This window comes from Lissotriton vulgaris, chromosome 2_1 (assembly GCF_964263255.1).
Source record: "Lissotriton vulgaris chromosome 2_1, aLisVul1.2, whole genome shotgun sequence".
Lineage (NCBI taxonomy): Eukaryota > Metazoa > Chordata > Amphibia > Caudata > Salamandridae > Lissotriton > Lissotriton vulgaris.
In genome coordinates this window covers 273089171-273112087 of record NC_141687.1, presented here as the reverse complement: position 1 = coordinate 273112087, position 22917 = coordinate 273089171, and the positions used below count along the sequence as shown (strand labels likewise).

The 22917-nt window shown below is 48.9% G+C and overlaps 1 protein-coding gene across 2 annotated transcripts in view; it reads right to left on the bottom strand.

Moving 5' to 3' along the window:
• BCAS3 (BCAS3 microtubule associated cell migration factor) overlaps window positions 1–22917 on the bottom strand; it is a 3998327-nt gene that overhangs the window by 3081069 nt on the left and 894341 nt on the right. The gene's annotated exons all lie outside the window — the stretch shown is intronic.

The following is a 22917-nucleotide window of genomic DNA, read 5'->3' as shown; positions in this document are numbered from 1 at the left end:
TGTCAACTAACGGTGACAACAACGCAACCGGTGGAGCTGCAGTAGATGCGAATCAACCGGGTTCAGACGTTACAGGGTTTAATGAAAATGAAGATGATGCAATAATCATCCCGATAAATGTAAAAAAGAGTGTAACTTACAGACTAATAAATAGTGGTGTACCATCAGGAGGTGGTACAGTCATATATGTGGTAGAGGCACATGAATATCGGCAGACAGAGGTAGTCTATTCATGGATAACTTTTCCAGCAGCAAATGCTATAACACACGAGTTCCACTACTACAAAGCAGAGGAACCTCCAGCAGAATACGTTCATTTCGAGGACGTTGAAATTCCATTTAATTTACCAGGAGCACCAGCTCTGGTTTAATGGCGCCCTAAAACATAACAAGCATTTGCAATGCAATAGGTCTCGCATTAGGAAAGTCTGAGCTATTGGTCTTGTAAATGACATTTTTTTTATTTATGTGTTGGTTTTGAAAATAGCTAAACTAACCCTTTCCATGCTCGTGACGGAACTGTTTCGTCACGAGCCTCGGGTGGGCTGTGCTGGTGACGGAACGGTTCCGTCACGGCCCTCTTGCCGCGCCTGCGGGGCGCGAATTCCGCGCCTGCGCTAACGTTCTCGAGCGCGGGCGGGGCCGTGACGGAACCGTTCCGAAACAAGCACAGCTCACCTGCGTGCCGCAGTGAAGGGGTTAATAGCTTTGTCATTTACAATGCCAATAGTTATAACTTTCGCAAATGTGACACCTATAACCTGGGGTTGCGCTGAGTGATGCTGTGGTGGTGCTGAGTGATGCTGTGGTGGTGCCGAGTGATGCTGTGGTGGTGCCGAGTGATGCTGTAGTGGTGCCTAGTGATGCTGTGGTGGTGCCGAGTGATGCTGTAGTGGTGCCTAGTGATGCTGTGGTGGTGCCGAGTGATGCTGTGGTGGTGCCGAGTGATGCTGTGGTGGTGCCGAGTGGTGCTGTGGTGGTGCCGAGTGGTGCTGTGGTGGTGCCGAGTGGTGCTGTGGTGGTGCTGAGTGGTGCTGAGTGGTGCTGTGGTGGTACTGAGTGATAATGTGGTGGTGCCGAGTGGTGCTGTGGTGGTGCCGAGTGATAATGTGGTGGTGCTGAGTGATGCTGGGGTAGCGCTGAGTGATGATGTTGTGATGCTGAGTGGTGCTGTGGTGGTGCTGAGTGATGCTGGGGTGGCACTGAGTGATGCTGTGGTAGTGCTGAGTGGTAGTGTGGTGGTGCTGAGTGGTAGTGTGGTGGTGCTGAGTGGTGCTGTGGTGGTGCTGAGTGGTGCTGAGGTGGTGCTGAGTGGTGCTGTGGTGGTGCCGAGTGGTGCTGTGGTGGTGCCGAGTGGTGCTGTGGTAACGCTGAGTGATGCTGTGATGATGCTGAGTGATGCTGTGGTGGTGCTGAGTGATGCTGTGGTGGCGCCGAGTGATGCTGTGGTGGCGCTGAGTGATGCTGTGGTGGCGCTGAGTGATGCTGTGGTGGCGCTGAGTGATGCTGTGGTGGCGCCGAGTGATGCTGTGGTGGTGCCGAGTGGTGCTGTGGTGGTGCTGTGGTGGTGCTAAGTGGTGCTGAGTGGTGCTGTGGTGGTACTGAGTGATAATGTGGTGGTGCCGAGTGGTGCTGTGGTGGTGCCGAGTGATAATGTGGTGGTGCTGAGTGATGCTGGGGTAGCGCTGAGTGATGATGTGGTAATGCTGAGTGGTGCTGTGGTGGTGCTGAGTGATGCTGGGGTGGCGCTGAGTGATGCTGTGGTAGTGCTGAGTGGTAGTGTGGTGGTGCTGAGTGGTAGTGTGGTGGTGCTGAGTGGTAGTGTGGTGGTGCTGAGTGGTGCTGTGGTGGTGCTGAGTGGTGCTGAGGTGGCGCTGAGTGGTGCTGTGGTGGTGCTGACTGGTGCTGTGGTAACGCTGAGTGATGCTGTGGTGGTGCTGAGTGATGCTGTGGTGGCGCTGAGTGGTGCTGTGGTGGCGCTGAGTGGTGCTGTGGTGGCGCTGAGTGGTGCTGTGGTGGCGCTGAGTGATGCTGTGGTGGCGCTGAGTGATGCTGTGGTGGCGCTGAGTGATGCTGTGGTGGCACTGAGTGATGCTGTGGTGGCGCTGAGTGATGCTGTGGTGGTGCTGAGTGATGCGGTGGTGGCGCTGAGTGATGCTCGGGTGGCGCTGAGTGATGTTGGGGTGCGGCTGAGTGGTGCCGTGGTGCTGCTGAGTGATGCTGTGGTGGTGCTGAGTGATGCTGTGGTGGTGCTGAGTGATGCTGTGGTAGTGCTGAGTGATGCTGTGGTGGTGCTGAGTGGTGCTGTGGTGGTGCTGAGTGATGCTGTGGTGGTGCTGAGTGATACTGTGGTGGTGCTGAGTGGTGCTGTGGTGGTGCTGAGAGATAATGTGGTGGTGCTGAGTGATAATGTGGTGGTGCTGAGTGGTGCTGTGGTGGTGCTGAGTGGTGTTGTGGTGGTGGTGAGTGGTGCTGTGGTGGTGCTGAGTGATACTGTGGTGATGCTGAGTGGTGCTGTGGTGGTGCTGAGTGGTGCTGTGGTGGTGCTGAGTGATAATGTGGTGGTGCTGAGTGGTGCTGTGGTGAGTGGTGCTGGGGTGGCGCTAAGTGGTGCTGGGGTGGCACTGAGTGGTGCTGTGGTGGTGCTGAGTGATGCTGTGGAGGCGCTGAGTGATGCTGTGGAGGCGCTGAGTGATGCTGGGGTGGCGCTGAGTGATGCTGGGGTGGCGCTGAGTGATGCTTGGGTGGCGCTGAGTGATGCTTGGGTGGCGCTGAGTGATGCTGGAGTGGCGCTGAGTGATGCTGGGGTGGCGCTGGGTGATGCTGGGGTGGCGCTGGGTGATGCTGGGGTGGTGCTGAGTGATGCTGTGGTGGTGCTGAGTGGTTTTGTGGTGGTGCTGAGTGATGCTGTGGTGGTGCTGAGTGGTAATGTGGTGGTGCTGAGTGGTAATGTGGTGGTGCTGAGTGATAATGTGGTGGTGCTGAGTGATAATGTGGTGGTGCTGAGTGGTGCTGTGGTGGTGCTGAGTGGTGCTGTTGTGGTGCTGAGTGGTGCTGTGGTGGTGCTGAGTGATAATGTGGTGGTGCTGAGTGATGCTGGGGCAGCGCTGAGTGATGATGTGGTGATGCAGAGTGGTGCTGTGGTGGCCATGAGTGATGCTGATGTGGTGCTGAGTGGTGCTGTGGTGGTGCTGAGTGATGCTGTGGTCGCGTTGAGTGATGCTGTGGTGGCGATGAGTGATGCTGAGGTGGCGATGAGTGATGCTGAGGTGGCGATGAGTGATGCTGGGGTGGCGATGAGTGATGCTGGGGTGGTGCTGAGTGGTGCTGTGGTGGTGATGAGTGATACTGGGGTAGCGCTGAGTGGTGCTGAGTGATGCTATGGTGGTGCTGAGTGGTGCTGTTGTGGTGCTCAGTGGTGCTATGGTGGTGCTGAGTGATAATGTGGTGGTGCTGAGTGATAATGTGGTGGTGCTGAGTGATAATGTGGTGGTGCTGAGTGATAATGTGGTGGTGCTGAGAGGTGGTGTGGTGGTGATGAGGGATGCTGGGGTAGCGCTGAGTGATGATGTGGTGGTGTGGTGGTGCTGAGTGATGCCGGAGTGGCGCTGAGTGATGCTGGGGTGGTGCTGAGTGGTGCTGTGGTGGTGCTGAGTAGTGCTGTTGTGGTGCTGAGTGGTGCTGAGTGATGCTGTGGTGGTGCTGAGTGATGCTGTGGTGGTGCTGAGTGATGCTGTGGTGGTGCTGAGTGGTGCTGTGGTGGTAATGAGTGATGCTGTGGTAGTGCTGAGTGGTGCTGAGTGATGCTATGGTGGTGCTGAGTGGTGCTTTTGTGGTGCTGAGTGGTGCTGTGGTGGTGCTGAGTGATAATGTGGTGGTGCTGAGTGATGCTGTGGTGGTGCCGAGTGGTGCTGTGGTGGTGGCGAGTGGTGCTGTGGTGGTGGCGAGTGGTGCTGTGGTGGTGCTGTGGTGGTGCTAAGTGGTGCTGAGTGGTGCTGTGGTGGTACTGAGTGATAATGTGGTGGTGCCGAGTGGTGCTGTGGTGGTGCCGAGTGATAATGTGGTGGTGCTGAGTGATGCTGGGGTAGCGCTGAGTGATGATGTGGTGATGCTGAGTGGTGCTGTGGTGGTGCTGAGTGATGCTGGGGTAGCGCTGAGTGATGCTGGGGTGGCGCTGAGTGGTAGTGTGGTGGTGCTGAGTGGTAGTGTGGTGGTGCTGAGTGGTAGTGTGGTGGTGCTGAGTGGTGCTGTGGTGGTGCTGAGTGGTGCTGAGGTGGCGCTGAGTGGTGCTGTGGTGGTGCTGAGTGGTGCTGTGGTAACGCTGAGTGATGCTGTGGTGATGCTGAGTGATGCTGTGGTGGTGCTGAGTGATGCTGTGGTGGCGCTGAGTGGTGCTGTGGTGGCGCTGAGTGGTGCTGTGGTGGCGCTGAGTGATGCTGTGGTGGCGCTGAGTGATGCTGTGGTGGCGCTGAGTGATAATGTGGTGGTGCTGAGTGATAATGTGGTGGTGCTGAGAGGTGCTGTGGTGGTGCTGAGGGATGCTGGGGTAGCGCTGAGTGATGATGTGGTCGTGTGGAGGCGCCGAGTGATGCTGTGGTGGCGCCGAGTGATGCTGTGGTGGTGCCGAGTGGTGCTGTGGTGGTGGCGAGTGGTGCTGTGGTGGTGGCGAGTGGTGCTGTGGTGGTGCTGTGGTGGTGCTAAGTGGTGCTGAGTGGTGCTGTGGTGGTACTGAGTGATAATGTGGTGGTGCCGAGTGGTGCTGTGGTGGTGCCGAGTGATAATGTGGTGCTGAGTGATGCTGGGGTAGCGCTGAGTGATGATGTGGTGATGCTGAGTGGTGCTGTGGTGGTGCTGAGTGATGCTGGAGTAGCGCTGAGTGATGCTGGGGTGGCGCTGAGTGGTAGTGTGGTGGTGCTGAGTGGTAGTGTGGTGGTGCTGAGTGGTAGTGTGGTGGTGCTGAGTGGTGCTGTGGTGGTGCTGAGTGGTGCTGAGGTGGCGCTGAGTGGTGCTGTGGTGGTGCTGAGTGGTGCTGTGGTAACGCTGAGTGATGCTGTGGTGATGCTGAGTGATGCTGTGGTGGTGCTGAGTGATGCTGTGGTGGCGCTGAGTGGTGCTGTGGTGGCGCTGAGTGGTGCTGTGGTGGCGCTGAGTGATGCTGTGGTGGCGCTGAGTGATGCTGTGGTGGCGCTGAGTGATGCTGTGGTGGCGCTGAGTGATGCTGTGGTGGTGCTGAGTGATGCGGTGGTGGCGCTGAGTGATGCTCGGGTGGCGCTGAGTGATGTTGGGGTGCGGCTGAGTGGTGCCGTGGTGCTGCTGAGTGATGCTGTGGTGGTGCTGAGTGATGCTGTGGTAGTGCTGAGTGATGCTGTGGTGGTGCTGAGTGGGAGTGGTGCTGTAGTAGTGCCGAGTGATAATGTGGTGGTGCTGAGTGATGCTGGGGTAGCGCTGAGTGATGATGTGGTGATGCTGAGTGGTGCTGTGGTGGTGCTGAGTGATGCTGGGGTGGCGCTGAGTGATGCTGTGGTAGTGCTGAGTGGTAGTGTGGTGGTGCTGAGTGGTAGTGTGGTGGTGCTGAGTGGTAGTGTGGTGGTGCTGTGGTGGTGCTGAGTGGTGCTGAGGTGGCGCTGAGTGGTGCTGTGGTGGTGCTGAGTGGTGCTGTGGTAACGCTGAGTGATGCTGTGGTGATGCTGAGTGATGCTGTGGTGGCGCTGAGTGATGCTGTGGTGGCGCTGAGTGATGCTGTGGTGGCGCTGAGTGATGCTGTGGTGGCGCTGAGTGATGCTGTGGTGGCGCTGAGTGATGCTGTGGTGGCGCTGAGTGATGCTGTGGTGGCGCTGAGTGATGCTGTGGTGGTGCTGAGTGATGCGGTGGTGGCGCTGAGTGATGCTCGGGTGGCGCTGAGTGATGTTGGGGTGCGGCTGAGTGGTGCCGTGGTGCTGCTGAGTGATGCTGTGGTGGTGCTGAGTGATGCTGTGGTAGTGCTGAGTGATGCTGTGGTGGTGCTGAGTGGTGCTGTGGTGGTGCTGAGTGATGCTGTGGTCGCGTTGAGTGATGCTGTGGTGGCGTTGAGTGATGCTGAGGTGGCGATGAGTGATGCTGGGGTGGCGATGAGTGATGCTGGGGTGGTGCTGAGTGGTGCTGTGGTGGTGATGAGTGATACTGGGGTAGCGCTGAGTGATGCTGGGGTAGCGCTGAGTGATGCTGGGGTAGCGCTGAATGATGATGTGGTGATGCTGAGTGGTGCTGAGTGATGCTGTGGTGGTGCTGAGTGATGCTGTGGTGGTGCTGAGTGGTGCTGTGGTGGTGCTGAGTGATGCTGTGGTAATGCTGAGTGGTGCTGAGTGATGCTATGGTGGTGCTGAGTGATGCTGTTGTGGTGCTGAGTGGTGCTATGGTGGTGCTGAGTGATAATGTGGTGGTGCTGAGTGATAATGTGGTGGTGCTGAGTGATAATGTGGTGGTGCTGAGAGGTGGTGTGATGGTGCTGAGGGATGCTGGGGTAGCGCTGAGTGATGATGTGGTGGTGTGGTGGTGCTGAGTGATGCCGGAGTGGCGCTGAGTGATGCTGGGGTGGTGCTGAGTGGTGCTGTGGTGGTGCTGAGTAGTGCTGTTGTGGTGCTGAGTGGTGCTGAGTGATGCTGTGGTGGTGCTGAGTGATGCTGTGGTGGTGCTGAGTGATGCTGTGGTGGCGCTGAGTGGTGCTGTGGTGGCGCTGAGTGGTGCTGTGGTGGCGCTGAGTGATGCTGTGGTGGCGCTGAGTGATGCTGTGGTGGCGCTGAGTGATGCTGTGGTGGCGCTGAGTGATGCTGTGGTGGTGCTGAGTGATGCGGTGGTGGCGCTGAGTGATGCTCGGGTGGCGCTGAGTGATGTTGGGGTGCGGCTGAGTGGTGCCGTGGTGCTGCTGAGTGATGCTGTGGTGGTGCTGAGTGATGCTGTGGTAGTGCTGAGTGATGCTGTGGTGGTGCTGAGTGGGAGTGGTGCTGTAGTAGTGCCGAGTGATAATGTGGTGGTGCTGAGTGATGCTGGGGTAGCGCTGAGTGATGATGTGGTGATGCTGAGTGGTGCTGTGGTGGTGCTGAGTGATGCTGGGGTGGCGCTGAGTGATGCTGTGGTAGTGCTGAGTGGTAGTGTGGTGGTGCTGAGTGGTAGTGTGGTGGTGCTGAGTGGTAGTGTGGTGGTGCTGTGGTGGTGCTGAGTGGTGCTGAGGTGGCGCTGAGTGGTGCTGTGGTGGTGCTGAGTGGTGCTGTGGTAACGCTGAGTGATGCTGTGGTGATGCTGAGTGATGCTGTGGTGGCGCTGAGTGATGCTGTGGTGGCGCTGAGTGATGCTGTGGTGGCGCTGAGTGATGCTGTGGTGGCGCTGAGTGATGCTGTGGTGGCGCTGAGTGATGCTGTGGTGGCGCTGAGTGATGCTGTGGTGGCGCTGAGTGATGCTGTGGTGGCGCTGAGTGATGCTGTGGTGGTGCTGAGTGATGCGGTGGTGGCGCTGAGTGATGCTCGGGTGGCGCTGAGTGATGTTGGGGTGCGGCTGAGTGGTGCCGTGGTGCTGCTGAGTGATGCTGTGGTGGTGCTGAGTGATGCTGTGGTAGTGCTGAGTGATGCTGTGGTGGTGCTGAGTGGTGCTGTGGTGGTGCTGAGTGATGCTGTGGTCGCGTTGAGTGATGCTGTGGTGGCGTTGAGTGATGCTGAGGTGGCGATGAGTGATGCTGGGGTGGCGATGAGTGATGCTGGGGTGGTGCTGAGTGGTGCTGTGGTGGTGATGAGTGATACTGGGGTAGCGCTGAGTGATGCTGGGGTAGCGCTGAGTGATGCTGGGGTAGCGCTGAATGATGATGTGGTGATGCTGAGTGGTGCTGAGTGATGCTGTGGTGGTGCTGAGTGATGCTGTGGTGGTGCTGAGTGGTGCTGTGGTGGTGCTGAGTGATGCTGTGGTAATGCTGAGTGGTGCTGAGTGATGCTATGGTGGTGCTGAGTGATGCTGTTGTGGTGCTGAGTGGTGCTATGGTGGTGCTGAGTGATAATGTGGTGGTGCTGAGTGATAATGTGGTGGTGCTGAGTGATAATGTGGTGGTGCTGAGAGGTGGTGTGATGGTGCTGAGGGATGCTGGGGTAGCGCTGAGTGATGATGTGGTGGTGTGGTGGTGCTGAGTGATGCCGGAGTGGCGCTGAGTGATGCTGGGGTGGTGCTGAGTGGTGCTGTGGTGGTGCTGAGTAGTGCTGTTGTGGTGCTGAGTGGTGCTGAGTGATGCTGTGGTGGTGCTGAGTGATGCTGTGGTGGTGCTGAGTGATGCTGTGGTGGTGCCGAGTGGTGCTGTGGTGGTGCTGAGTGATGCTGTGGTAGTGCTGAGTGGTGCTGAGTGATGCTATGGTGGTGCTGATTGGTGCTGTTGTGGTGCTGAGTGGTGCTGTGGTGGTGCTGAGTGATAATGTGGTGGTGCTGAGTGATAATGTGGTGGTGCTGAGTGATAATGTGGTGGTGCTGAGAGGTGCTGTGGTGGTGCTGAGGGATGCTGGGGTAGCGCTGAGTGTTGATGTGGTGGTGTGGTGGTGCTGAGTGATGCCGGAGTGGCGCTGAGTGATGCTGGGGTGGTGCTGAGTGGTGCTGTGGTGGTGCCGAGTAGTGCTGTTGTGGTGCTGAGTGATGCTGTGGTGGTGCTGAGTGATGCTGTGGAAGGGAATGGAAAAAAGAAAGAACGAAAGAAAGAAGGAAGGGAGGAAGGAAAGAAAGAAAGGAATGAAAGGGAGGGAGGAGAGGAAGGAAGGAATGGAAGAAAAAAAAAGGAAGGCAAGAAAGGATGGAAAGGAAGGCAGGAAAAGGAAGGAAAGAAAATAAGGAAAGAAAGGATGAAAGGAAAGAAAGAAAGGATTCTAATTGCAAGTGTCAACATGAACAGGCTTGTTTTGAAGATGTAGTCCCCAAATTTGAGATTCCATGACAGAGAGGGGCTGTGAAGAAAGGAGAGGCGACAGGCAGAGGCCACGCGCGGACATCAAAGGAAGGGTGGAAGGGGAAAAAACGCATTAGCGAGCGAGAAAAGCCATAAACAACAGGGGGGCGGGGAAGCAGATTGCCTTCAAGCTTTCAAGCCTTTGAAGACAAATGATGGTGGTGTGCGAGGCCAAGCGCGCCCTGTGCTTTGCAATGTTTTTGTAAATACTATGTCTTTTCTGTATATAGTTGATAAGTACTTTATGATGAGATTACGTTCTATAAAAAAACGTACATATTTCTGTTAATAGAGTGGTACTCCAAGTCAAAGCCGCGGGCTCTAAAAGTGATGCTGGCTAAAGTGGCAGGGACGACTGAGTGATAAACATGACACGGGGCCACTTGCCAGCACTGTGGTGCTTGAGCAAAGGAGGATGACGTCACTGAGACTCCACAGAGTAAACACTGAGGGTCATTATCACTGAAAGGCGACGGCCTGAGCGATGAGCGAGCAGCTACATTTATTTGGCATACTTTGTGCTCTAGAAGCCTCCGAAGTGCTGAGTCCAAACCTCAGCCTATTAATAACTGTTACAAGGACTCAGCTCCTGAACGTAACAGTACATGTTTCTGTAACGTGTAAAATATGGACTAATCTCCTCATGTAACGTTCTTGGTTCTGTTGTGAAGCACTCTGACACCTTTGGGTAAAGTCCGCGCTATATAAAAATGCACTAAATAAATAAAATAAATAAATACATACAGCAGCACCGACCCGCTAACCCTTCTCCTTGGCACCGAGGAGTCACCAAAGCGAGGCGACCAGCAGAACAGGCAGCTGTTTCCAGCAGAGGAGTCTTTCTACTCTGCACATATTTGCATTCGCTGACATTCTCGCTCTTGGTTGCAAGCAGGAAATCTCACATTGTACCATGAAAGGGATGATGAAAGAATGAGGAAAGGAGACCCGCATTTAACGCATCCTACGAGTGCAAACGATGAGCTGTAAGAGGATGCAGGGCAGAGCTAGCTGGGCATGGCATGATTCAATACACAAAAAGACGGTGGCTCGAACAAGGGGTGTACAGGAACGGGGGAAGCAGAGAGCAGTATGGTATGGTGGGTGGTCAAGAGGCATGCAAAGGGAAGGAGGGTGAGAAGAGATAATATGTCAGAGAGAAAGGCTTAAGTCGGGAAAAAGAAAGTTGAAAATGTGTCTGGAAAAGTACAAGACTTGGGGGAAGGTCCAGAGAAAAGAAAGAAGTCATAAGATAAGACAGGTGAGACCAGGAAATAGACTACGTCAACGGATGAGACAGAATTAGAAATGAAGGGGGCTACGAAAAGAGATGCGGTAAGTCGAATCAAAAGGACAGGACGCTAGAGGAAGTGGTAATGATGAGGGCAGGTGAAGAGACGCAGTGGATCGTATGCCAAGACAAGTAAAGGCCAGACTCGAGAAAAGAATCAGAGAGAAACTTAAAAAAAAAAAAAGCACAACTAAGATCAGAGTAACGGGCAAGAGGTCCCTCAGAAGGAAAAACGACGAACATTAGTGCGGTGAAGAAAAAAGGTGGACCAGGAGAAGAATGCATTTGAAAAAAAAATCCTGATGTAAAAAAAAAAGACAACGCTGGAAAACAGGCAAAACAGACAAGAATGGAATCTTTAGAAGATGCAACAAGAGACGAACAGACAGACGTCTGGGAGAGCCCTTGGAGAAGTCAAGAGGGGCCAGGGATCAAGTGGAGCGATTAAAGAGGAGGGTGTCAGGGGAACAGACGAGACTGTGGAAACGACGGGGAGAATCAGGGAAATGACAAGAGAGTAGGTGAAGAGTGTGTCGGAGATCAGAGTAAAGGAAAGGGGAGGAGGCAATGGGGAATAAGGGAAGAGGGGTCCACTGATAGACCGGTATGGAACCGCGAAAAGAGACTATCATGAGATCAGGTTAAAAAAAAAAACATTACAAAACAAGGAAAAGACACAAATATAAAATCAGGCAAAACCGAATTAGGGGACTCATAAAGCGATGGAATCCGACGAATAAACAACAAGGCTGAAAAGCAGGGGTTAGTGGAATAGACAAGGGGTTTAAAAGAGAGGGGCTCATTTGTAGACATGCGGGTCAAAGACAAGCGGGACCAAAAGAGACGTAACGAGAGAAACGTCAAGGGGATATCACTTAAGAAAACACAAAATACCACTTGAAGATAATACAAGGGGAGCACGGGGGCAGGAAAAGTAACAAGCTCTTGGCATTGCTGTGGGGGGGCGGGGCTGGAGCGCATTGGCGGGGAAGCAGCAGCCTTTGATGTGCGAGCGAATTTGAGAAGTGAGGCGCGCGCTGGCGAAGCGTCACGGTTGATTACCTCACATGCTTTGGGGACAATCCTCGCTAGTTTCAAGAGTTGTTTTGCCTACAATACTCTCGAAGAACAACGCATACGCGTTGGTTCTACGAGACCTAATCACATTGCCAGGTTTGGTCCACTAGGTAGACCAGGAGCTACATGGCCGGTTCTAGCCAGCTGTACACCACATCCTGACATTGAAGAAATGTCAGAACTGTTAATTCAACTAAAACAATTAACAACTAGTTCAACTGACAATTGATGGTACAACCTGCCGCCAAAAATTTAAGGAAACAGATATAACAGAGCAACCTTTTGAACTTGCCAGAATAATTGAAAAATCCTATGAAGAATTAGGTAGAGATAGTTTGGGTGGGAAAGCACTAAAACCACAACTAACAGAAAATCCTGAAAAGACTTTCATTAAAAATAATTTAATTACTCCTAAAAAGAAGTGGGAGGGTTATAAACAGACCACTCCCAGAGAAAACCAGTTTCAGTCCAGAGGAAGGTCGCCCCAAAGGAGAGATAGATCTCCAGAACGGGGGGGGGGGGGTGTGGTAGGTCTCCACAAAGATATTACCACAGAAATAGGGATAATTTGAAAAAACCTGACAGATATCAAGATATTGATACACGTCCCTCTCGATCTTTTCAGACTGCCTCGCAGAAATTGGAAAGAAGAGGACGGTCAGAACATAAAGAAGATCGCGTCAAGTCCAAAGACAAGGAACCCGCTCACCAAAGTAAAAAATCAAAATTTTCCAAAAAGAAGGTAGCAAGCATAAAGATAAAACATGCAGAGGATCCTGAGGACACAACTCCAGAACGGGGAGTGGGCCCAAACAATGCTAGACAGCACAGCAGAAGTGACCATAGCTCGCAAGATCCTGATGAATCTTCTGGAGACAGTGGACACGAATGAGTACATTCAAGTGGAAACTGCAGACACCAGAGTTAGTGTACCCCATAAATTATATGAAATAACATTGCGTATAGAAGGGGACATAACTAGGAAAATAAGAACTCTCTTTTGGGAGAAGCTATCTAAAGGCTATGATATTCTTCTAGCTGAGAAAGACTGGCCACCAGAATTTGTTAGGGAGTGCCCACATGGCGAAGAAATGATTATGCCTGCCTTCTCAAATCATATTTCAATTCATAAAAAATACACATATGCAAGAAAATGAGCAGTGGCCCAAGCCCCTGCATTATATAAAAATCATGTAGGATGGGATGAGGAATCCCCTCACCATAAAATCCAGTTAAAAATCATCAACCTACTGCACAAAGGCAGTATCCTGTTAAGCAAGAAGCTAAAAAACAAGTCAGGGAGATCTTAGATCAACTTGAGTACCAGTGGGGGATTGAAACATGCACCTCACAAATGAACAATCCTTTGTTTCCTGTCTCCAAACCAGACAATTCATATTGTCTGCGGTGTTTAAACACTGTTAATCTTCTTGAAACAGCGCAGCCTTGTTTCGGGGCTCGTGTCGTGTTTGTGTTTGAGCCCTGTTTTTTTTAAATGCCTGGGACATTCTAATATTGAAGGAAGGAAGCCGAGCTACCTATGCTGCCTACGGGGACGGGGGAAGCACGGTGGAAAGTTAACAGAGGAAAGAGAATACCCATATCCAGTGCGTTTCCCACCTCACTCCACGGAGCGTTTTTGTTTTTTTTTGGGTGCAGAGAGGCGCACCATTCACAGTCGACTTTAAGAGGATTTATCGAGTTACTTGTACCTCACCTGTGAACCTGAGGTCCGCCTGACTGCACGGCTGACAGCACATCTCTCGGAGCAGAAAAACTTCATCACGGTTGCTCTGTTTTAACCCAGCACAAGTAAAACATCGTTCTGAACGTGTGACGGTAGTGACAAAGGAAAGTTCTACCGTTAGAGTGGATCCGTGTACCATTGCATCATTGAAGAAAGTTTCCTTGGGCACTAAGGGACTTCAATACCCAGAATCCTTCATTTGCTGACTGGCCAAATGTCACAGGGCAGACCACACTTACCCCGGAGGCCGTGAGGGCAACGGCCGCGCTGCTGTTTCCATCGCGCTCTTCCTGCAGTGAGGGCAACGGACGCGCAGAAACCTTGGACTACACCTCCCAGCAGCCCCAGGGGAAACGCGCTCCACTGACGCTCCTGCTGCGCCTGCAGGCACCATAAGAACACAGTACTCCTCCCGCCTCGCGGGGCGAGGGCGGGCGCCGGCTTAAGCCTGGGACAAGGGCGGGCCGTCTGTGGCCGTCCGGGGCTGGACAAGGCTGGGCTGGTCCACCCCCCTAAATTCTATCAGGAGGTGAGTGCTACCACTATATAATGGGGAAACGCCCTGTCATAACTGGTTTTAAACCGTCAACCGTGCCCACTATAGAAAGTATGCTTGAGGAAGCTGTGAACATGGTTAACAACGAGATCGAGCTAACTGAAAGAAGGCTCTCTATAAGCCTACCGGCACCCATTCGCCATCGATCTGGCGAAGCAGACCAGGTTAATAATCCTCCACCTTTCCCATTGTCACCTGAAGTTTTGATCACTACCCCCAGTCAACGAGACATGTCATCTATGGGTTCGGTACTTATCAGCGAAAATATCGTCCCTGATACCGATTTTATTGTAATAGCTTCACAATTAGGGTCCAACACGGATACTAATGTCAGCAGCAGGGACCTGTCCTGTGTTACACCGACAGAAGGGGGTAAGAGGAAGAGGGGAGCAACCAAACCTACTGCCTGCAAAAGAAAACAGCGAGCTCGCTTGAAAACCCAACCAACCCCGGAAAGTATGTGGAAACAGGGCCCAATTGCTAAAACTCCAGGGGGAACAGAGCCAAGAACTAACAATATGGTGGACTTGACTGCTGCAAATGGTAGCTATTCGACCCATACACTAACTGACCATATGATAACGTGAATGCATGGCAGACCAGGGGACTTTACTATTGATTCTATAACAGACTCTGTCTACGACCGATTGAAAGGGTTGATTGATAAACAATGTAATGCTTTATTTAAACGGCTGGACAGACTGGAAAGTATTGATAAAAATCCTGCAAAAAATAGTGGTGGTGCGATCACTGTTGATAAAACAGCGGGGGATAAGATGGGAGTATCTGAACATGTTACATCACAGCTGGGGGGCACGTGCCTAACCCCTATTGTTAATGTTGTTTGTGAAAAGGGTTGTATTTCTAAGGAAAGTTGTCCCCCGAAGTCTACTATAGCCTTGGTGCCCACCCTAAATTCAGCAACAGCTGGTGGGGAACTAAGTTATAATCCCAGTAGTAACAGTAACAGCCTGTCACAGAAGCAAGCATCTGCATCTTCTGCTCTACCTGCTATTGTGCCTATAGGAGGAAAAGTAGGCCCTAAAGATGATCTTATTGCGGCTAAAGATGTGCTGAACTTACCCCCAGAAGCCTGTCCTTACATTATCATTTTAGCTGGTGTCCCCCCATTGAGGAGAGATCATTCAGAATCCTGGGAACAAAATATAAGAGCTTAGACTGGTTAATAACATGTATAATCATTAATTTTAGACGCCCCCTCATGGTGAAATGGTTATTGCAGACGCAAGTTATTTATAACACTGTCCCCACACATATACAATCCTTACCATTGGGTTTCTTTTACAAACCACCATCAGGTCCAGTCTTACAGGCGATGCCAACATGGTCCACGCAGAACAGGTCAACACACTCTTTTAGTTCAGAAGGTTTTAGCAACATCTTCCCTCCAACCCTGAATCTACAGAATAGGTTTGCTGTGCTGTCCAGTTTGGAGAGCCAAGATTGACCTATGAACCATCAATTCCCTACCATACCTGAGCCAACAGACCCTGTAAGAATAAGTATTGTTCCTAGCAAATTTATAACTCTAGAGTCCAATTTGAAAGTATTGAGTTGGAACATAGCAGGACTAGGAGCTAAACTGAATTGCATAGAGTGGGTTGACCTGGTTAGCGCCTACAATATCCTGTTGTTTCAGGAGACGTGGTGTACAAAAGAAGTGTTTTTGGAGGGGTTTGTGTGTTTAAATAAAATTGTAGACAGACCACAAATAGGCCGACCGTGTGGGGGACTGTCTATGTGGTTGAAAATATCGGACAAAGGCAGTATAAAAAGTGTAACCAAAAATAACATCAACTTTCAAGCTACCATTTACACATGGGGGCGTTGATTTGTGTAATAAATTTTTATAACAATGATTTTATGTCACGCCCAAACAGTAATTTTATTAATTTGTTCGAATTCATAGATGGGCTGAGCGACGTCCAGAGGTATGGCAAAATAGATGGTATACTCTTAGCTGGGGACTTTAACGCACAAATGCACAGGAAAATGGAAAACATCTCCATCGCCCCAGTTGGAGTGACCCCATGCAGAAGAGGGGTGGAACTTTGTAATTTTTTATCACAGAGAAACATGATCAACACTATGGAAAAAGCTGGCGCCCACCCGACTGCGGGCCGCTGCCTACCTATAGAGGTCGCTGATGCTCATCAATTATAGATTATGTTTTTATTTCATCCTCACTAGAAAATGTTTTGGAAAAGGCTGAGGTTTTATCTACCAGCCGAGGTGACCATAATCCTATTTTAACTACCATTAGACTTTGTCCCAAACCTATTATCCAACGAGAAATTGGGGCCAGAAACCTCTTGGTGACTACGGATAAACTTAGGCTGGTATGGAGGGGGATAGACAAAGCCCTCCTTGAACGTACAATAAGGACATATCCTAAACTAGTAGACATATGTTTGTCAAGCAACTCTGTAGGTAGGGAGATCATTGAGGCGTTTAGTGACCTCTGTACTGGTATTAAGCAGTTAATTTTAAAACCAATCACTAATACAAGTAAGATCCCCAAGTGGTTTGATAGTTCTTGTTCCCGTGCCAATAGAGAACTGCGTGTAGCATTAGCGGCTACACCCAGGGATGTATCCTTAGTAAGATCTCTTGTATTGTGTGCATTCTGCACTAATGGTGGTTAACCCTGGTATAACATGGTAATACATGGGCACATGAGCAGGTGAGGCTATTGTACATGTGAGTACTTCGAAAAAAAGAAAGGTGATGTTAGGGCAATATGTAATTGCTAAACCTTAAGAGTTTTGGGCTAAAATGAAAACTGTTTTTGGAATTAAGAATTCCTAAAAATGCACAAAAACCTTATTAATTACAAAATGCATGTATTTTCATAAACTGGGGAGGTGACAGTTGAAGACAAAATATTACGTATACCAAACATATTTAACGCTGAATAATTCAAGTTAAGCTGATTTGGGGAGACTTATTGTTGATAGTATTTCCATGTAGATTATTTTCACATTCATAAAAATCTGTATCATGTTACTCTTGGGTATACATGCCATATGTGCTGAAATTTTAATTCGGCCTAGGTTTGCTATATTGTGTTCATTTGTGATGTGTTCGACTTTGTTACACTGACAATATCTGCTATTCACTCTGGATTATTTTCATTGAGCAAAAGCAGTTCTCATTATAGTAAAAGTTTGAGACCCCCTAGTATGAACTGATCTACCAAGTCATAGCAGAAATTCAATAGCATTAGTCATATGTTACAGCTGGGCAGAATGGAGATATAGTATATTATTTACTATATACAGGTCAGTGCTTGGAACATAACGTACTTCTCAGGCAAAATTGGCTAATGGTGACTTGACAGTATAATGCATTAAGACAAGTTCAGTATAAAATGCATTATCTACTGTCATGCCCGACATACATTAGGTGCAAAAGAATGTTAAGTCTTACACTCCTTTCATTTTAACAGCTTTGTGAACTTGAAAGAAAATAGAGCATCCAGAAAGTGCAACTATCTTCAAATTACCGGACCCCAGGAAATTGTGTTTAATGGCAGTAAGGGTTTCTTTAGGGTTCAGAGATGGGTGGAGTTTGGGTGTGGTGAGGGATCAACGCAGTGGTAAACGGTTTCATGGGGTCAGGCATGGGTGAGGTTTAGGTGTAGAACAAGTTTTTCAGTGTTCACGAATGGGTGGAGCTTATGGGCAGCGAGAGGGTGTTGTGTAGTTCCTAGGACCGCCCAGGACCTGCGCGTTTTAGATGACCTAAACTGAGGGCTTGGTGTGCAGACAGACTCTGGACACCCCCACAGGATGAGTCAGCCATTACAGTGCCACTACCACCCCTATGTATTTTACAGCGGTGTAGGTAGTTTCAGACAACCACTGAACATGACAACTCTGATTCCTCAGGTATCGTGGAAAGCAAAACAGTATCTCTCGCTCAGTCACTCGTGCTTACTTTTCTCAGAATACACGTAGAATGATGATTGGAACATTTTAAATATTTATTGATCACGCGTCAGTCTAGTATGAAACATTTGCCGCGACAATCAAAAGACAGGCGCAAACAAATGTGTTAGCTAGCACCAATATCGTAAATAGTAGATATATTTCAACCATAGTGCTAATAAGATGAGTAAAAGCAGATTACATAAAACAATAGCATTGGCGTTCTCCTACGATGCGTAGCCTACCTGAATGTACCTTAGGCCAGATATGTAAGCATGTGGATGTAAGTGCTAGGATATATCCTAATAGGGGTCCGGTAGAGGCAGTACTAGGTGTACAAGCGGGCTGAGAGTGCTGAGGGCGATGTGCCAGGGACACTCCATCCCCCCTCCTGAGACCCATGGTGCAGATAGCGCCAAGCTTTAAAGTGCCGAGACACTCCAAATTAGGAGTGATTTTTGGAATGAGCATTTGCTCTTCCGATTTTTATGCACTTTAAACACTTTTATTTTTTCACTTTCACGTCCCCAGGTTAGGGTGGGTGATTAGAGAGCCCATACCGCCGGGGTTTATCAATGTCCTGACGAATGCCTAGGTAAAATCAAACCAACACTAAGGCTGAAACATGTTGACATACTAATTTAATATTATATCTGAATTAAACCAACCATTACCTTGGCTTTTACAATTCAGACACATAGTACCTTTGTATCTGTGTCCTAGGGATCATTAATAAAAAATTTTTTAGATACCCTTTAGACACTTTTAAGTTTAAGTTTATTTATCCTCACAACACTCCCGTTACACAATACCAGCTCCGCAGTCTTCTGGCGTCGCAGCACACCGAAGAGGCATTAGGTCTCTTCGGTGGGGCCCGATGATGAAGCATGACACTGACTAGGTCAGTGTGTGAGGGCTTTCCTTCAAACCCAAATAGGGTGCGAGTATCTTGAATCTGGTGGCTCTATCCAAGTGGCTTTTGAGAGACATGAACCTCTCTTTCTTTGTTTATTGATATATAACTGGGGATCAAGAGAGTGTTCCTACACTTCCCTACCTCTCCCATTGTTTTTTGTATATCCTAATAGAGCCAAGAATCCCCCGGGGAAGTGCTTACCCCTCACCTGATGGTTCTGAATGAAGGACCCCGTCTGTGCGTCGAAGATGGAACCCCGCAGGGGATGTCAGGTCTCTGCCTGTCGAAGTATCAGCCTGCAGAATCTCGGTCTAGCCTGGAAGGAATTCTCCTCTCTTTTGTAAAGGGGAGTGAGGGTCTTTTATACTAAAGTGGTCACTCCATGGTTTCTTCTACAATCAATATGTTTTGAAAACATTCGCTAATCCTTTTCTAAACAAAAATGATCATGCACAGCTGGCTGTTGGCCATGGATCAAAAAAAGTGGTGACCCTTAAACAGAATAAATCTGTCGTGCCTGGGGACATGTTTATGTATGTCAGGTACGGGGATTAAGACAGGGTACCGAGAGCCTTGTGTTGAATAAACAGAAGTAAGCTACTAGGTAAAAGGTCACCTGTGTAGGACGTTATGTCGTGTGGATGGGACAAAATGTATGTAATTGGTATGTACATGATGGGACTATCCAATAGGGCATGACACCCACTCCTGATCAAAAGATCAATGAGGTAACGATAGTCAATGCTAAAAAAAGACATTGAAAAATCATGTACATTAAAACCGAACTAAAAAACACTAAAAAGTCTTTAAAAATGTCCATAAAAGCAAGGTCTATAGTAAAAGCATTCTTCCCTAAAAACCATTCATAAAAGGTCCTTCATATGTTTGAACATATTGTCATTGTTTTTCTGAGCACCCTGAAAGCCACTATGTTCAGACAGAGCAGAAAAGAATAAAACAAAGTCAGTTTGACCTTCAATTTAGTACTTGTTTAAAAAATTTGCCAAATGGTTCCCAGCACAGGAGAGGTCAGATTGTTTAAGAATCCTGCGCTATAGACTCATTATCACTGATCATGGCATCTGCAGGAGGCAGTTCCTCCAGTAGTTCCATTATGATATCAAGTGAGCAGAGGTGGTTATCTCTGGTACCCACGACAGCCGTCGGAGAAGAATTACATGCCTGTGTGCCTGAGACTGATGCCTGCACATCTGTGGTGGAGCCGATTTCCATTCCAACAGAAGCTGAAGCGTCCCGTGGAGGCTCTAGGAATGCCATCATCAACACGCTGTGGATAACTGTGCACATTGGCCAGCAAAGGCACCAGGAGCATATCTATAACCAATGGAAGTGTCAGACCGAGGTCCAACACGCGTCTGAATCCGCAAAAGAAGCAGCGGAATACTGGCAGAATGCAGTCAAGCCAGGCTGGTCTGAAAGACAGGAACTAATACTCACTCAACTCTCGAAACCGAGGTATACCCATGAAGAACACCAATCGTTCACGACAATGTCGCTCCAGCAGTGTTCTCTCCATGACTCGAGTGATGTTGACATCCATTGCGAAGCAATAGAATTAAAACCAGGATGCCCGCCACTGAAAGCAGGACCAAAGGAAGCCCTCCAAAACCCTTCCAAGTATGGAGTGTATGAATGATGGAATCACTTCGAAATGGTTTGAAAGGTGGGTAATGGTGCTGATGCAATGCTATCAAATAAGTGTACTATCCCCCGCTTATCAGACATGTTAAAGATACGATGGACCATGTCTCCGAAATGGAGCGGGAAGTTCGTACGGACCAGAGCTTGTATCTCTGCCGAGGACCTTGCAACTTGGAGATCAAAGATCTCTTGGGCTGAAGTTAAGGCCACATTTTGCTGAAACAGCATGGCTTTCAATCTGCTCAGGGAATCAAACCCTATGTTGGAAACATTCAGTGAAGGCCACAGTGGTGCCTCCCTAACTGTGCGAGCTGGGGAATCAATACTTGCTTACAACAAATAACCTTGGAGTTCACAGTCACTAGATAAGCGATGCCTGGTGTCATTCCACAACAGCCTTGGTCATGCAGCATCAAGTAACTCCCATTGGAAAGTAACTCAAAAACTGGATGAATTACAGCAGCTGGGGAACCCCTCAGGTATCAGAACAAGTTTGCTATTGACACATTACATGCTGCGTGAAACAACACTTCTTTACACACTAAAGACTCACTCAAGGACTTTTCACAGTTTGAACCACTCAAGAAAATCTCCTTGTCCTAGTGCCTACACCTTTATGTGTATGGCAACTCCCAGGTTTCTCGTATGTACCCTTCGCCCAACGCTTCGCCCAACGCTTCATACCAGCCTACCGGGTAAAATATCAGGCAGTACTGGAATTGGAATCTCATGATTGGCATGGTGATATAGCCATGGATTAACCATTCCATAGATGGTGACTCTGCTACAGTAAAAGGCAACTTCTCTAGTTTTTCAATGGCACCATGGTGTACTTTGCATTTCTGCGTGCCATGGTTATTTGTCTGTCAGTTAGATTGTAAGCCAAAAACAGATTTGTGTCTTTAGTGTATCGCCATGGAACATGGCCAGGATGCAATGATTGAAGCATCTAGCTTAAAAGCATAATAGCGTGCAGCTGAAATTGCCCATGTTGTAGAATGGACCAATTTTGTTCCATTATGTTGATTGCTGAGGACACAATGTTGCCCAGTGAATAAATACAAGACAAGAGTGTGGTCATGCCGTTGTCTACCACAGCTAAGGACTTTTTTATGTTAATTCTATTGATTTCACGCAGTCTCTCAGCAGCTTCCTGTTGGGAGACTTTCTAGACTTCTATGTAGATGGCATATAAGAAGCGTTTTCTATGTGGTTTCTTGGGACTTAACAAGAAATCCCTAAGATCCATGTTGTCTGGCAGAAGGGACAAATGGTGTTTCACTTGTGATAGTGTTGAGGTCTTTAGCCGATCTAGGCACAACTTCCCAACACTATAGGAAGTCAGTACCCCTGGGTCGTCTGTGTGTACATAGCATGGGTCGAGCCTATGGATACTAAACCCACTGTTGGTACCCTTGAATCTTGAATTACACATATTCGTGTCCACAGGCCAAACCAACCAACCCTTCCACTAAGGAGATGATTAATTGTATGTACTTATACCATGTGTCCCCTGACTTGTTAGTGTGTTATTTGAGATACCCTTAATAGATGTGGGTGAGGGGATGCTCGGTGTTCACAGGTCTCATTTTTAGCAAACCCATAACAGGTAGTCTGTTGTACTGTTCTGTTCAGGAAAATCATCTGTAATGGTACAAGGCAAGCTCTGAATAGAGCCTCAATTCCCCGAACCACTCTTTTGTCCCCCAGACAGATTTTGTGCCTATGGTGTCTCTCTCGTAGTTGAAACTCTGTAAAGACAGTTGGGAGACAAAAAGTGCTGATTATATCAGCTCAGTATTAGTCAGCATAATGTTCTTCGTTGTTGCATTAGTCTGTATACGTTTGTAGTAAAACGATTCTGGGTCTGATGTATTGAACTCTGAAAAGTATGCAAATTTCTGTGCGAATGTGGCAGAACAATCCTTTTGGTGGTGTCGGGCAAAGTTCAAGTTGATGGTATGTGTTAGCAGTGCGTGGTACACTTGCTCTATCCAAAATACGATGACCATAATGCCGGTAACATAACATGGTTTTGTAATCAGTGGTATCTTCATACAATTCCATGTAAGAAAAAGCAGCAGACTGTTCTAAATCTGATAGCATATTATTTACAGTTTTAATGTCCTAATCATCAGAGAGTGTACTGGGGGTAATGAAATCATTTAAAGAGATTTTAAACATGTGGAATTTTCAAATGTTCAGTGGGACCAAATACATCATATGAAACTTCATCCAAACTATGTCATCAGGTACTGGAATTGCTGTAATGTTCACAAGGGACAAGTCTCTTTGTTCACGGTGTGATGACGCTTGTGGTTTCAGGACCAAGTTCACCGATTGTACCGCAGAGTGTTCTGGGAGATAATGTCCATTCAGAAGTAGAAAAAAGACAGTCACTCTGCAAATCCAAATTAAGAGGTATACTACCCCTATTGCATACCAAATATGCAACCAAGGTGACACTAAGTAAGTCTTTTTGAGCAAAAGATAGAATTGTAGAAGTTCCTCTTTCTTTGAAATGGGTGGCGTTTAAACAGGTTCACTTGGATCTGAGGAGAAATCATCGAAGTTGATGAAGTTGCCAGATGCAGTTTGATCTATCTTTTGTAGCTCTGTAGGTTCTGTAGAACTGGCAGATGTGTCGTTTGAAGGCAAATTAAGGTAGACATCATTGTTGGTTCGGATTGCAACTTGCATTGTTGTTTCTTCTTGATGTTTTTCAATTTCAACTGGAATAAATTGTACTCCATTATTTGGCACTCCTTCAC